The sequence below is a fragment of the Cherax quadricarinatus genome, chromosome 10 (genome assembly GCF_038502225.1).
Source record: "Cherax quadricarinatus isolate ZL_2023a chromosome 10, ASM3850222v1, whole genome shotgun sequence".
NCBI lineage: Eukaryota > Metazoa > Arthropoda > Malacostraca > Decapoda > Parastacidae > Cherax > Cherax quadricarinatus.
Window position 1 is genome coordinate 52,349,080 of NC_091301.1, and position 15,378 is coordinate 52,364,457.

The following is a 15,378-nucleotide window of genomic DNA, read 5'->3' on the forward strand; positions in this document are numbered from 1 at the left end:
GACCTATCTTATCTCTAACTTTTGTTCTATAGACCTGGAAAAAACTTTTTGGGTTAGTTTTAGAAACCCTAGCAACTTTAATTTCATAGTCCCTTTTAGCTTTTCTTATCCCCTTTTTAATGTCCCTCTTAATGTCAATATACTGATTCATAAGATGACCCTCACCTCTTTTGATACGCCTATAAATTCCTTTCTTATGTCCTAGTAGATATTTGAGCCTATTATTCATCCATTTTGGGTCATTTCTATTTGATCTAATTTCTTTATATGGGATAAACGTTCTTTGAGCAGCATGTATAGTGTTCAGAAAACTGTCATATTGATAGCTCTCTTCGTTACCCCAGTCAACAGATGATAAGTGTTCTCTAAGCCCATCGTAATCTGCTAAGCGAAAATCTGGGATTGTTACTGAGTTATCGCTACTATCGTACTTCCATTCAATGCTAAATGTAATTGATTTATGGTCGCTAGCACCCAGTTCCTCTGAAATTTCTAAATTATTAACAAGGGATTCATTGTTTGCCATAACTAAGTCAAGCAGGTTATTTCCCCTTGTAGGTTCTGTCACAAACTGCTTCAAAAAACAATCCTGACCTACTTCGAAGAAGTCGTATGATTCTAAATTCCCAGTCAAGAAATTCCAATCAATATGACTAAAGTTAAAGTCTCCTAGAATTACTACATTATCGTGCCTTGTGGCCTTAACAATTTCCTCCCATAGTAGTCTCCCTTGCTCCCTATCTAAGTTTGGGGGACGGTATATCACTCCTAAAATCAGTTTTTCATGCCCCTCTGAAAATTCTATCCAAACAGACTCTGTATGTGTTACTTCAGACTTAATACCCGTTTTTATGCAACAGTTCAAGCGATCTCGGACATACAATGCCACCCCACCCCCCTTCCCGATACTTCTATCTACTTGGAACAATTTAAAACCCTGAATATGACATTCCGCAGGCATGTCCCGACTTTTTGAATTAAACCACGTCTCAGTTAAGGCAAATACATCAATGTTACCTGCACTAGCAACTAATCTCAACTCGTCCATCTTATTCCTAGCACTACGGCAATTAGCATAATAAACATTGAAAGACTCTCCTTTCTCTTTACCCTTCCTGCTCATTTCTATTTTTCTACTAAACCTATTACTGTCCTTATCACCCAAGGTCCCTGGCTTTTCAATATCTACCTCGTTCTTATTATTACTAGTTCCCCTAGAACTCGTAATATTACTGCACTGGGACTTCACTGTTTTCCTGCCAAAACCCATACCACTAACTATTCCTAGTTTAAAGTCCTAACTGCTCCCTCCACTGCAGTTGCCAGTGCTACCACCCCAGACCTAGATAAGTGAACCCCATCCCTGGCATACATGTCATTTCTGCCATAGAAGAGGTCCCAGTTGTCAATGAATGTTACCGCATTTTCCTTACAGTATTTGTCCAGCCAGCAATTGACACCAATTGCCCTGGACAACCATTCATTTCCAACTCCTCTCCTTGGCAAAATACCACATATATATTAATAATATATATATATATATATATATATATATATATATATATATATATATATATATATATATATATATATATATATTTTAATGTCGTTCCGAATATGTAAAACTGGTCAATTAGCAAGAACTCATTTAAATTAAGTCCTTTCTGAAATTTTCTTTTATATATTTAAAGATGTATTTTTTTCATTAATGTTAATGTAAAAAATTCTAATTTTGCACCAAAAGAATCTTAGAAAGCTTACCTAACCTTATTATAACAAGAACAATTTATTTTAGCCTAACCCAACTAAATATATTTTATATTTGTTTACAGTTATTTAATACTAAACAAACACAGTGAAATATATTTTTTTCGTTAGGTTCAGAATGAACCTATTCGTGCCTATTCGGCACGACATATATATATATATATATATATATATATATATATATATATATATATATATATATATATATATATATATATATATATATATATATATATATATATATACATATATATATATAAATGTATATATGTATGTGTGTGTGTGTGTGTATAGCCAAAGTCTAATAATCTACACTCTCTCCAGTTATCTCCAGTGATCTGTATTCCAATAGCTTAAACACTTTTAAATTTGTCTTCTAAAACGAATGTCATTATATATTCATAAATATTTCCACGAAGAACACATGTTGGTGAACATGTGTTGTGTGCCAATACTTTCTATTACTCTTGCAATATACACACCTTCCTAGAGCATTGCTCTGTTGTTAAATTGATCCTTTATTTGCAGACTCTAATTTATGGTTATATTTCATAATTTGTAAATCTGACTTCTGCTGTAAGGTGCAGATCGTGTACATTTATAGTACCCTCGTAGTTCACCCTCACCCTTCCTCAGTTCCTCGTTTCTCTACGCACTTGTCTCACAAGAACATAGGTGTCAGGCACTGAGGAGACACGGTATTGGAAGAACTGGGGAAACTTTGTTATTTTTTTCACGTTCTCTGGGGAAATATTGCTTATGAATGTATGACTCAGCTTTTCCATCATTCGCAAAGGAACGCCTTTTCCTCTTTATCACTTAAACCCTCTTCCAAAATTACTGTCTTCTCTCTCTCTCTCTCTCTCTCTCTCTCTCGCTCTCTCTCTCTCTCTCTCTCTCTCTCTCTCTCTCTCTCTCTCTCTCTTTAAAAGAAGGGTTTACAAGGCTAGGTTAAGGATTCCTAACTTTATTTAGAAGCTAAGAGCTGTTACATACATCAACTCATTTCAAAACTTTTTTATTGTTATGAAACATACAGATATGGGACAGGATGAACTTGGGGTCATCTGCGAGCCAGCGATTTTATTTGTTCAACTACTTTATTTCGTTGATATCATGTAAGACCATGTTCCAGACGAGTCATCGCAGGAATAAATGATCTCAGATGAAGGGATGTTTTGGAAAAGTGTACAGAGTGAGGTAGCTGTGTACTGCCCATTTTGTTGTGTAGAAACTCATCTCTCGCTGTCCCTGGAGTGTAGCCAAATGTGGTACTTTGAAAATATTGGCCTTATACTTAACAGTTAGGTCACCAACATCCCTCCGGTTATGAAGGCCCTGATGAAATAACAGATCTAGTCAAGGTGGGTTCAGGAGAGAGATGAGTCGCCTTGCTCTGTTCTCTGTTCTCTGTTCTGTCAAGAAGTCGCAGACGAGACGGAGGGTAGGTAATCCAAGAAAGTGAAGCATACACAAGGTATGAGCATATTTGTGTCTCGTGCAGAATCTTGCAACCTCTGCTGTCGAGCAGATGAGAGATACGTCCTATAACTTCCTGGCAACCTTGTTTGCACGATTTACATTGTGGTTCTTCATGATAAGTTTGGGATTCTGGAATGAAATGTAGATCATTTTAGTAGAAATTCCATAAAAATGGCCCAAGCACGCTTCCCTGTGGAACACTTGCCCCGGTAGGAAGTCTTGCTGACATTGTCCCGTTGAGAACTACGCTTAGAGATCTATCTTGAAAATAATCTCTGAGGAGACTGTGAAAAGCTTGCAATTCCCAGAGCTTACAGTTTTGAAAAGAGTCCCTGATGCCTTACTCGGTCGAAAGCACCAGCTGACTTTGGAGTCATCGTGTCTGAGCCACTTAGTGGAGATTTTTAACAGATCAGCCACAGAGTGAACTTTTCTGACGCCTTAATGACGGTCATGTGAGATTATTGTCTCAAGAATCTTTCCAGTGATTGACAGGAGTGACACTGTTCTGGAGTTCCTAATTTCCGCTCTGATCTTTTTGTGAACAGGGACTACATTTGCCTCTTTCCACATAGAAGACCATTTACACTGTGATAGGCAGTGCTGATAAATGCGAGATAGAAGTGCTACTGAATGGTCTAAATATCTACTCAGCAAACTTGTGCTCAACTTACCTGCGCCCACAGCCTTTGGCACAGTTCCTGCTGCTAGCCAAGGAGGGTCCGTTGCTGGATCATGAACATGCATCTTCCCAGCAAAGTGTTCATTCAACAAAGCAGTCAGTTTTTTTTTCTGACTGCTAGTCAGAAGGTTGAAAAAGAGGTTGAAAAAGTTCATCAGGTAAATAGCCTTGTCTGTCGTTGACCAAGGACCACAAGGTTTTGGAGCCCACTCTACCCGTGACCAGTTTTCTTTGTGTCAGCCTCCCATTTAGAGATGGTCTACTTTCGAGCTTCTCCTATTTGCCTGTAGAGAAATGGAATGTTTCTTATACCTACTTCAAGCCATTTACTTAGCAGTAGCAGCCTCTCTACAACGCAGCCGAACCAAGGCTATGTAGGCTTTGCCACCTATTACCGGTGATGGACGTGTTCTTGTCGGAGATTAAGAACGTGTCGGTGAGGGCATTCACTTAGTTATTGACATCACCTCGGAGAAGAACATTCCAATCGGAGGTGGGCAGCTCAGCGCAAAGGGCTTGCCAGGTACCTCTTTCCCATAGCCAGGATGTACGTGTAGATTCTTCACCTCGTTCTGTTCAAATCTTCAGTTTCCTAAAGACAGCCTTGTGGTCAGATGATCTAACATAGCTGAAGGGTTGACAGGAGACTATGCTTTCCGATAGATCACTCATTACTGGTCGAGGGATCAGCCGGAGTTGTGAGTAGAGAAATCAACGAATTTTCTCATGTCAAACACAGCAAGTAGTTCATGAAGGTCCCACTGTTTAAGATATTAGTTCAGGTCACCAGCAGCTATGTTACATTCACATCTGTGTTAAAGTAGATGATGGGGTCCGCATGCTGCCGCTGTTGTGTACACACTGCACATGCCAGAACAGAGGTACTAGTGTTTACGCAGTTTGAACATTATGTCTAGGTGAATTGGGATGGAATATCAATGGGCAGGGCATAAACACTTTTAGAGAAGCACAAAGCAACACCTTGTCCTTGCCTGTCTGTTCTCATCCAGCAATTCGAGCAAAATGATTCTCTCTCTCTCTCTCTCTCTCTCTCTCTCTCTCTCTCTCTCTCTCTCTCTCTCTCTCTCTCTCTCTCTCTCTATCTGTTAAAATAAATGGGAGAATAACAGATTTCAAGCCATGTGCATTGCAATTAATATAAGTGTCAGTAAGTTATTAAAAACCGCACAGAACACAAATCTGCTGCATGAATATATTTCATAGTTTTTAATATGCCGCATGTTATAAATTCACGATCTACTCCAAAATTAAGCATACTAAATATACACAATGTCACATGTTATTTGAAAGTAGATATAGTGCATCAAGTGAGCAATTGATTTCACTGAATATAGACAAAAGAAATATTTATTGTCAGGGTAATTATAAAAGTATTTAGGTACTGGGAGAAAAATACTTTATCCACGTTCGTATTTAAGAATACTTAAAAAATATAAACTGAGATGCTTATTAGGTTTTTATTTTTTTATTTTAGCTGTTTCAGTTTTCAATTAACTGAGTTAACACACACACACACACACACACACACACACACACACACACACACACACACACACACGCACGCGCGCGCGCACACATGCACACACACACACAGTCTCGTCAGTGCGTGCGCGAGTCACGCCTTCCGTGCTCCGCGAATATAAGTGTTTTCGAGGGCTACCCAAGTGCTCTGAAGGGTAGCTAAGTGTGCTAGGGTAGTGAACAATTCCTTGAAGCAATTTATAATCTGCCTGAGCCACATACACACACACACACACACACAGCAGGGACAGAGAGCATGCGAGTCACGCCTTCCGTGCTCCGGGAATATAAGTGTTTCTGAGGGCTACCCAAGTGTTCTGCAAGGGTTGCAAAGCGTGTCAGGGTAGTGAACAATCCTAGAAGTGTTTTTTAATCTGCCTGAGCCACATAAGCGTGGGGAGAGCCACAATTTTGTAAGTGATCTAGAAAATAAAAAGGTGGTGCAGAGTGGGCAGGTTAGTGTGGGTGGTAAGGCGACGTTGTCAAATGTCACCCAAGAAAGATAATAAAGTGAGACAATCGTGTGACCAGTGAGAGAAATACAGTGAATAGGGTACATTATTAACGAGAAGAAATTGAGGTGGATCTACGCCAGGACGTCACATCGAGCTGGACAATCTACAGGCTGCTACAGCTGCACTGCAAGTACTGTATCCACCTATGAGTGGTTGTTTGGGTGTGGGGTTCCAGGTTCCAATTAACCGCCAAGCCGATTGTGAATGGCCCAACTCTCATAGCACGATAAAGAATAGGCACTCAAGTATTCAATAAGGAATAGCAATTGGTAATCCATTGAACAAGGCGAGTAAGTTACTATAAGCTAGGTGGCAGGACAAGCATAAAGGGCAACATTGTAAGTAGGTGCAGGTCAAGTCCCAGGAGGGTGGGGGTCAGGTCACAAGAGGTTGTGGTCAGGAAAGCGACCACTGAGACTCCACATTACACTCCAACGCACAATTCACCTACTTTTCAGACACATAATAAACCCACACATAATTACACACACACACATACATACATACAGACTCACACATACACTCCCCCCCTCCCCCACCAACTTCTCACTCCTTCCCCTGATCCCACCCCTCCCTCTTTCACCTTCCCCCTCCCCACCTCTCCCTCCTCCCCCCTATCCCTCTCCAATTCACCCACTTGCTTCTCCCTCCTTCCCACTCCCCATATTCCCCCCTAAATTCCCCTCCCCACCCCTCTCCTACATAACCACAGTTCCTCCTCTACCTTCCCCCCCCACACTCTGACAAACACACTAACCTAACACACACAATTACATAAGTTTCCCTCTCTGAGGCAATCAAAATAAAACAAAAATGGGTTGCCAGAGAGCAACAAGGAAAACGAAGGGACAGGAGGAGGAATCTGCAAAGGAAGATTGGGCAGCAGAGCCCATAAAAAGGGAACATGAATGGGAAAAGAAACTAGAAGAACTTAGCATGAGAATGGAGGAGAGGATAGACATGGAAAGCAGGAAGTGGGAGGTGCAAGTCAAAGCAGCAGAGGCTAGGATACAGAGTTTAGAAGAGGAACTGAAAAATCTGAAACAGCCTAAAGAACTAAAGAACATTTTGGGATTGACATCAGAGACTGCTACCTCAGTCACAAAGGGGACTGTAGGGAAAGAAGGAGCAAAACTGCATGTAGAAGCTCTACCAGAGGAGACTGTAGTAAATGAAAGAGCTAAGCTATATGTGGAGGCCCAAACAGACCACAGCAGAGCCCAGGGAAAGCCGAGAAGGGAAAATGACAGGCCACTGAGCCCAAGTACATTAACTAGCGAAACTGAAGAAAGGAAAGATGCAATGGAGGAAATTAAATTGAATGAGTGGATACACAAAGATATGCAGTGGGAGAAAGAAAGGGAGAGGTCAGTCTTTGTGTATGGGCTCCAGGAAGCTGAAGAGGAAACATATGAAGCAATAAAACAAAGGAAAAAAAAAAACAATTGAAAGCATAATAAAAGCATATATATATATATATATATATATATATATATATATATATATATATATATATATATATATATCGTGTCGAATATGTAAAACTGGTCAATTAGCAAGAACTCATTTAAAATTAAGTCCTTTCTAAAATTTTCTCTTATACGTTTAAAGATACATTTTTTTCATTAATGTTGATATAAAAGTTTATAATTTTGCACCAAAAGGAACTTAGAAAACTTACCTAACCTTATTATAACAAAAACAATTTATTTTAGCCTAACCCAACTAAATATATTTTAGATTTGTTTACATTAATTTAATATTAAACAAACACAGTGAAATATATTTTTTTCGTTAGGCTCAGAATGATTTTGGTGAAATTATTGCATACACAAATTTTCACTTGTCCTATATGGCAAGATGAGCGTTGCTATTTAATCCAAGATCGCAAGTTTTGCCTATTCGGCACATTAGATATTAGATATATATATATATATATATACATATATATATATATATATATATATATATATATATATATATATATATATATATATATATATATTGTGAACACGAACACATGGTATTGGATCAATAACAACACTGCGACTAGCCAAGGATTCGAACGTATGTTGTTGAGACATCCTCCTCAATAGTCTAAATTTTTCCATAAATGACTGTATCCAGTGGAAGAATAATTTTGAAGATAAGATTATGCAGTTGAAAATAATCCATCCACAACGTGTACAGTTTAAATTACTTTCACAACGATATAAAATAATTACATAAATGTTCACTTGTATGTGCAATAGTAAATATATGCGAGGCTCTGTTTACCAAGAGCAAAAGCAAAGAAGAAAGCGTTTTACCAAAATGGAAAAATAATTCTGAACTAAACTCACCATAAAATATCATAATGACGCAAAATGACCCATTAAGATAATTACCTCTCAGTATAAATAAATTGTAATGAGACAATATAAATGAAAGTAATTGGACTGGGGCTCAGTAGGACTTTGTTATGCAGATTTCTTCTCTCAGGTTTAACCTTTCGGTTTTCCTTGGAGGAAAGTTTTAATTTCTGGGCACTGATTTAATCTATTTAATATTCTAGACATTTCAACTTTCACTGTTTTTACGAATATTTCTCAAAGGATTAATAATAATAATTTCTGTTATCAATATTATTTAAAATAGTAGAAACAGTAGAAGCAGTAGTAATATTATTATAAAAATAGTCACAAAATTTACATGTTAAGTGAAAGGAAAAAAATTGTCCGCTGATGAGGTGGTAATTTGCAATATTTGGAAATCTTAATTTTCGGATTTTTCAGCAATAAAGTTGTGCATCTGCAAACAAGGATACTTCTTTCCCTTACGTCATGTCATTTGCATATACCAAAAATAGGACTGGTCCTAGGACTGACCCCTGTGGAACCCAACTCATCACAGGCGCCCACTCTGACACCTTGTCACGTACCATGACTCATTGTTGCCCCTTGTCAGATATTCCCGGATCCATTGCAGTGCCCTTCCTGTTATGCGTGAGTCATCCTCCAGCTTTTGCATCTAATCTCTTGTGAAAAATTGTGTCGAAGGCCTTCTTGCAGTTCAAGAAAATGCAATCTACCCACCCCTCTCTCCCGTGTTTTACTGCAGTTACCTTGTCATAAAACTCCAGTAAGTTTGTGACACAGGACTTTCCTTCCTTGAATCCATGCTGGTTGTCGTTTATAAGCTTATTCCGTAAATCATATCAGATCCAGTTAAATTAACAAAACCCAACACACACACAATGTAAAAAAGAAACAAGAGCGGAAATACATACTTACAGACTTGATAAGAGCAGAAAGTCAAGTGATATTAATTCACCAAGAGGTTCCCATGTTAACTCCCACAAGGTGAAGAGGAGGAGGGAGGGGAGTAGAGGTAATGATACGTGCCCAGTGCCCGAGAAACACTGAGCCATTTATACTACCACTTCAAAATGCGTGTGTATATGTATGTGTTAGTGTGTCTGTGTTAGTCGGTAGTTTCGTTATACACTGAATGAGTGCATGCTATTATTTGTGTGTTGAATAACGGAATAAAAAGTAGTTCACTTTGATTAGTGGAATATTATGTTAAATCAGATTTGATACATATTACCAATATTGTGTAAGATATTATGAAAACCCAGCCTCACAAATTCAGTCAACTCGTCCACCAAAATTATCATTCACTTGTGTAGAATTGACTTGTGTAACGATTATCGACCTGTCATCTTAACACTTCCCTTTCAAAATATTCGGTCACATTTTAAAATAATTATGGTTTTCTAATATTAGATATATCTGAAACTTAATAAATTAATTTTGTCAACCAGTCACCATCGTCTCTATAAACAGCACTAATTTATTCACGAAGACTGTCTTTATTTACTTCTCTGTTTTCAACGTCTGACTTGCCAGATATCACTTCTGCCCAGTAGTAACAGATTATAGTCATTTTTTTCTTCAACTGTTCACGTTTTCTCCTGTGTCACAGAATTTTTTTTTCAATCGTCTCGTTCACCTACTCACTAAATCCAGACAATCTCCTCACACCATCATAAACTTCAAAAACAAGGGGCACTCTGAAGCATTCTGATTTCTTAAGTCTGCTCAGTGACTGAAACAGAAAGATTAGTTGACACAAGGCAATAGTAGTGATAGAATTATAGGGTTGTGATAGTCATAACACAAATTATGACTATCACAACTGCAGTCGATTAACACAAGAAGTTTGAAATAAAATCAGTGTTAATTTGTAAGACGTAATTTGCAGCCCACGTCTTCCATCGGCTTCCATTACTCCTATAACTTCTAAACCATTTCTCTTAAGTTATACTTAACCCCTGTTTTCCTGCCAGTAATGGAGGGTGGAAAGACAGGCTTCAGACATTTTATCCCTGATTCATACACCTAATACACACTAATTCTTAATATACGTAGAATTAATTTGTTCTTAGTACACAGCCGCAGTGTGTATGCTCCAGAAATGAGCATCAGATATATACAATATACAAATTTTCATTTGTCCTTCCATCAATGCTCAATGAAATGGCTAATATGAGCTTACACTTTTATATAAAAAAACAAATTTCACTTAAGTTTCAGATTTTGTTAGATTAAGGAATCAAAAATATTTATTAATATTTAAAAGGAAATGATAAATTTTAATTATTGGGCAATATTCCGCCAAAAGATTTTTTTTTTTTGGCAGCCAGTAAGTATTATGTAAATAAAAAAAATACCCTACTGGTGTCAAGGTTATCATGAATTATGTATGTAATTTAAAATTTTTAATCTACCAGAAGCTTAGTTTGAACTCGTCTTCATGCTTTGGACGGCTCCTGCCGTTTGAACCACTGTAGTTACAGTGGTGCCTATGCTAACCTTCCTATGGTGTAGAAATATACCTAGTTGGATGAATCTTATTGTGGCTAGCTGGTCCAGTGGCTAACGCGACGGTCTGGAGTTTTGAGACACTCTGATCGCGGGTTCAAACCCCACCCATGGTATGGTTTGATCAAATTAATTTCTGTGTTATATGAAATATTTCGTTTAAACCATACCCCGGCCGGGATTGAACCCGCGGTCATAGAGTCTCAAAACTCCAGCCCGTCGCGTTAGCCACTAGACCAGCTAGCCACAATAAGATTCATCCAACTAGGTATATTTCTACACCATAGGAAGGTTAGCACAGGCACCTCTGTGACCACAAATGCAAGTTTTTACAGACGAATCTCCAGCTAGCGTGGCCGTGACGAACTCTAGCTCGAGTCCCTTCACTGCCGTCAACATGACTCAAGAAATCGTAATGACACGTTTGCAATCGTGTCATTACGATTTCTTGAGTCATGAGAGAAATATTATCAATGTCATTTCAAATGCAGATACAAATGTTAGACCATTGTTGTCTACGTTCATCACATTTGAGTTAAAAATGGAGGACGATTTGTGTAGAGACTGGAAGAAAAGAGAATGAAGAGACCCTAATGAAGAAGAGAGACGCTGGTGAACCAGACTTAAAAATGACCAAGATATTTATAAAATTCATTTTCACGTCGAACATTACGATGCAAAACAAAGTGGGATATGAAAGTCTAGAGGAATGGCAAAATGCCGAAAGAAAATATTGATATAATATGAGAGAAGAGAGCTAAGAAGTGTAGGGAAAGAAATATAGTGGAGTATATTGTGATAGTATTATGGGAACAAGGAGCAGGATCTTCAGACGTTGCTAGCCTCCTCAAGATGGAGGAACGAAAATGAGCACACTAGTGAGGAAGATGAAGGCGAAGATGACTCCTAAGATAAACTGAAAAATTACTGCAAAGAAAAATGATAAAATGAGAATGAATACAAAGGTGAAGGATGTTATTAAAGAAAAGATAAATGTTTAATCTCACAGTGTTATAAGGAACTGCAGAGGATGAGGATCTAGATGATGGTGAAGAAGTTGAAGATGACGTTAAGATGAAGTTAAGAACATAAGAAAGGAGGAACACTGCAGGAGGCCTGTTGGCCCATACTAGGCAGGTCCTTTACAATTCATCCCACTAACAAAACATTTGCCCAACCCAATTTTCAATGCCACCCAAAGTAGTTCAGGATTGTTTTCTGAAGCAGTTTGTGACAGAACCTACAAGGGGTAATAACCTGCTTGACTTAGTTCTGGCAAACAATGAATCCCTTGTAAAGTAAAAGGACACAAGTGCAACTAATGTGACATTTATTGTGGCAACGTTTCGCTCTCCAGGAGCTTTATCAAGCCATTACCATTAAATTAAAGGTGAACGTAAAAAAAACTGATGAAGAAGGTAACGATTATGATAAAAGTGAAAATGAAAGTTTAGATGAACAAGTTGAAGCTGAAGATAAAAATATAATAAGAAGAAACACTACAACAGGCCTGTTGGCCCATACTAGGAAAGTTCTTCACAAATCCATTCCACTAACAAAATGTTTGCCCAACCCATTTCCAACGCAACGCAACGCAAGGAATAACCTTTCATAAATCTATTAACTCATGTGCAAATCCCACTCAAATCCAACCCCTCTCACTTACGTATGTATCCAACCTAAATTTGAAACTATCCAAGGTTTTAGCTTCAATTACCCTACTAGGCAGACTGTTCCACTCATCACCTACCCCATTTCCAAACCTATATCTTATATCTCTAAATCTAAACTCATCTAATTTGAATCCATTATTGTTCGTTCTCTCTTGGACGGATATCCTCAAGACCTTATTTATATCACCTTTGTTAATACCTGTCTTCCATTTATAGACATCGATCAAGTCTTCATCATTCTGCGTCTTACAAATTAATGTAATTTAAGAGCTTTCAGTCTTTCTTCATACGGAAGATTTCTGATGCTATGCATTAATTTTGTCATTCTTCGTTGAATATTTTCTGAAGAATTTGCATCAGTTCTGAAGGAGAGAAAGGGGGAAGGAAAGGAGGGGGAGAGGTGGCCTGTACTTAGCTCAATGAGGACGTTAGTGTACTCTCCTTAGACTGAACCAAGATGCCCTCCATCGAGCAACTTTACCAGCAGCTTAAGAAAGAATTGAGAGTAGCGAAGATGAAGATACGGCGATTGACTGAGGAAAACAAGAGGATTTGTAGTAGTCCTCCTATTTTAAGTCCTCAGGTCAAGAAGGGGAACTGGTCAGTGGCTGGACAGCAGGGAACGAAGTTGACGATCATGAAGACGAATGGAAAGGTAGAAACGATGAAGAAGAAAGAGACTGCCGTGGAAACTGTTGTGGAAACGTCTAATGCATTCTCCGTGCTGCCCGACGAATGTGAGTCGACTACTGGGAACGTCACGACGAACGACACCAAGGAAGGTAAAAATATTGTTAAAGTAAAAGGACACAAGTGCAACTAATGTGACATTTATTGTGGCAACGTTTCGCTCTCCAGGAGCTTTATCAAGCTTGATAAAGCTCCTGGAGAGCGAAACGTTGCCACAATAAATGTCACATTAGTTGCACTTGTGTCCTTTTACTTTACATATTGTCGGTAATTCTACCAACTTTATTACAAAAATATTGTTGTTGGGGATAGCCAGGTTAGGTACATGGACAGGGTGTTCTGCTTGAAGGAGAGGAGTAGGAGACAGAGGGTTTGCTTTCCTGGGACTGGGATAGAGGATATTGTTAACCGGCTTGACAACATGAACGCTAATGGGATCAATCCTATTATCTGCCTCAGTGCTGAAGGCAATGATGTAGGCAAGAGTATTAGTGAGAATTTAGTTAGAAGGTTCAGGACAGCAATAGACATAATTAGGAAGAAGAGGGGGGCGCCCTGTTATATGTGGCATTTTGCCAAGAAGGAGTGTTGGGAATGAATGGTTGTCCAGAGCAATTGGTATTAATTGTTGGCTGGACAAACGCTGTAAGGATAATACAGTACCATTCATTGACAACTGGGACAACTTCTATGGCTGAAATGACATGTATGCCAGGGACGGGGTTCACTTATCCAGGGCAGGTGTGGGTTTTCTTGCTAGCTCAGTTGAGGGTGTTATTAGGACTTTAAACTAGTTAGAGGTATGGGTGTAGAAATGAAAAATAATGAGTGTGGATATACTGACTTAGGCTTTGATATTATGAATCTTAATAATAAGTCATGGACTAACGCTGGGTAATGATAATTCCAGAAATTGTGTAAAAGCAAAGGTGAATAGGAAAAATGTGCAGAAGAAAAAACATATGACTATGCTAACAGTCGAGGTGCAAGAAATAAGATTAATGAGCTATGTTTGGTAGCATGTGCTGGGAACTTTGATGTCATTGCATTAACTGAAACCTGGTATGATTTCAAGAGTCGGGATATGATTGCTGAGTGTAATATTCAAGGGTTTAAGTTGTTCCATGTGAATAGATGTAATGGGAAGGGGGGAGGAGTTGCATTATATGTTCGAGAAAATATTAATTGTTGCATAAAAACAGGTATAAAAATGGATAGAACAGTAACAGAATCTCTTTGGGTAGAGTTTGTAGAAGGTCAAGAAAAACTAATTCCAGGTGTAATATACCGAACTCCAGGCTTGGACCACGAAAGAGGGAGACTTCTTCGGGACAAAATTGTTAGGGCTTCTAGACACAATAACATAGTGATAGTAAGGGATTTTAACTTTGGTCAAATTGACTGGAATTCTTTGACAGGTCTAGAGTTCAGTGACTTTATGGAAACAGTTCAAGACTGTTTTCTGAAGCAGTGTGTAACAGAGCCTACCAGGGGTAAAAATTTGCTAGACCTAGTCTTGTCAAATAAGGAAACACTAGTAAATAATCTGGAGATCACTGAAGAGCTTGGCGCAAGTGATCACAAATCCATCACTTTTAGCATTAACAGGGAATGCAAGAATAATGATAATACAGTAAAAATCCATGATTTCCGTTCTGCCGATTATAATGGACTTAGGGAAAATCTGTCTAATCTTGATGATCATACTTATGATTACGAAGGGATCTGCGTTTATGATTTTTTTCTTAATAATGTACACCATGCTCAGAGTATATACATTCCCCAGAGAGAAATTAGGTCTAATAATAACGATTCCAAATGGGTTAACAGGAGGCTAAAGCATCTATTAGGGGAGAAAATGAGAATTTATATGTGCATCAGAAGAGGAGAGGTTAACCTTACTGACCAATATGTTCAGCTTAAAAGAGAAGTAAAAAAAGGGATTAGAAAGGCTAAACGTGACTATGAAATTAGAGTTGCTAATGAATCAAAGATCAATCCAAAAGGGTTCTTTCAAGTGTATAGGACGAAGGTAAAGGAAAACGTAGGACCTCTGAAAATTGGGAATGAACAGCTGATAAACTGGAAACAGTCATTAAATAAGGAACACCTTATTTAATGACTATTTTTTGTCAGTTTTTACACAGGAAGACATAAATAAG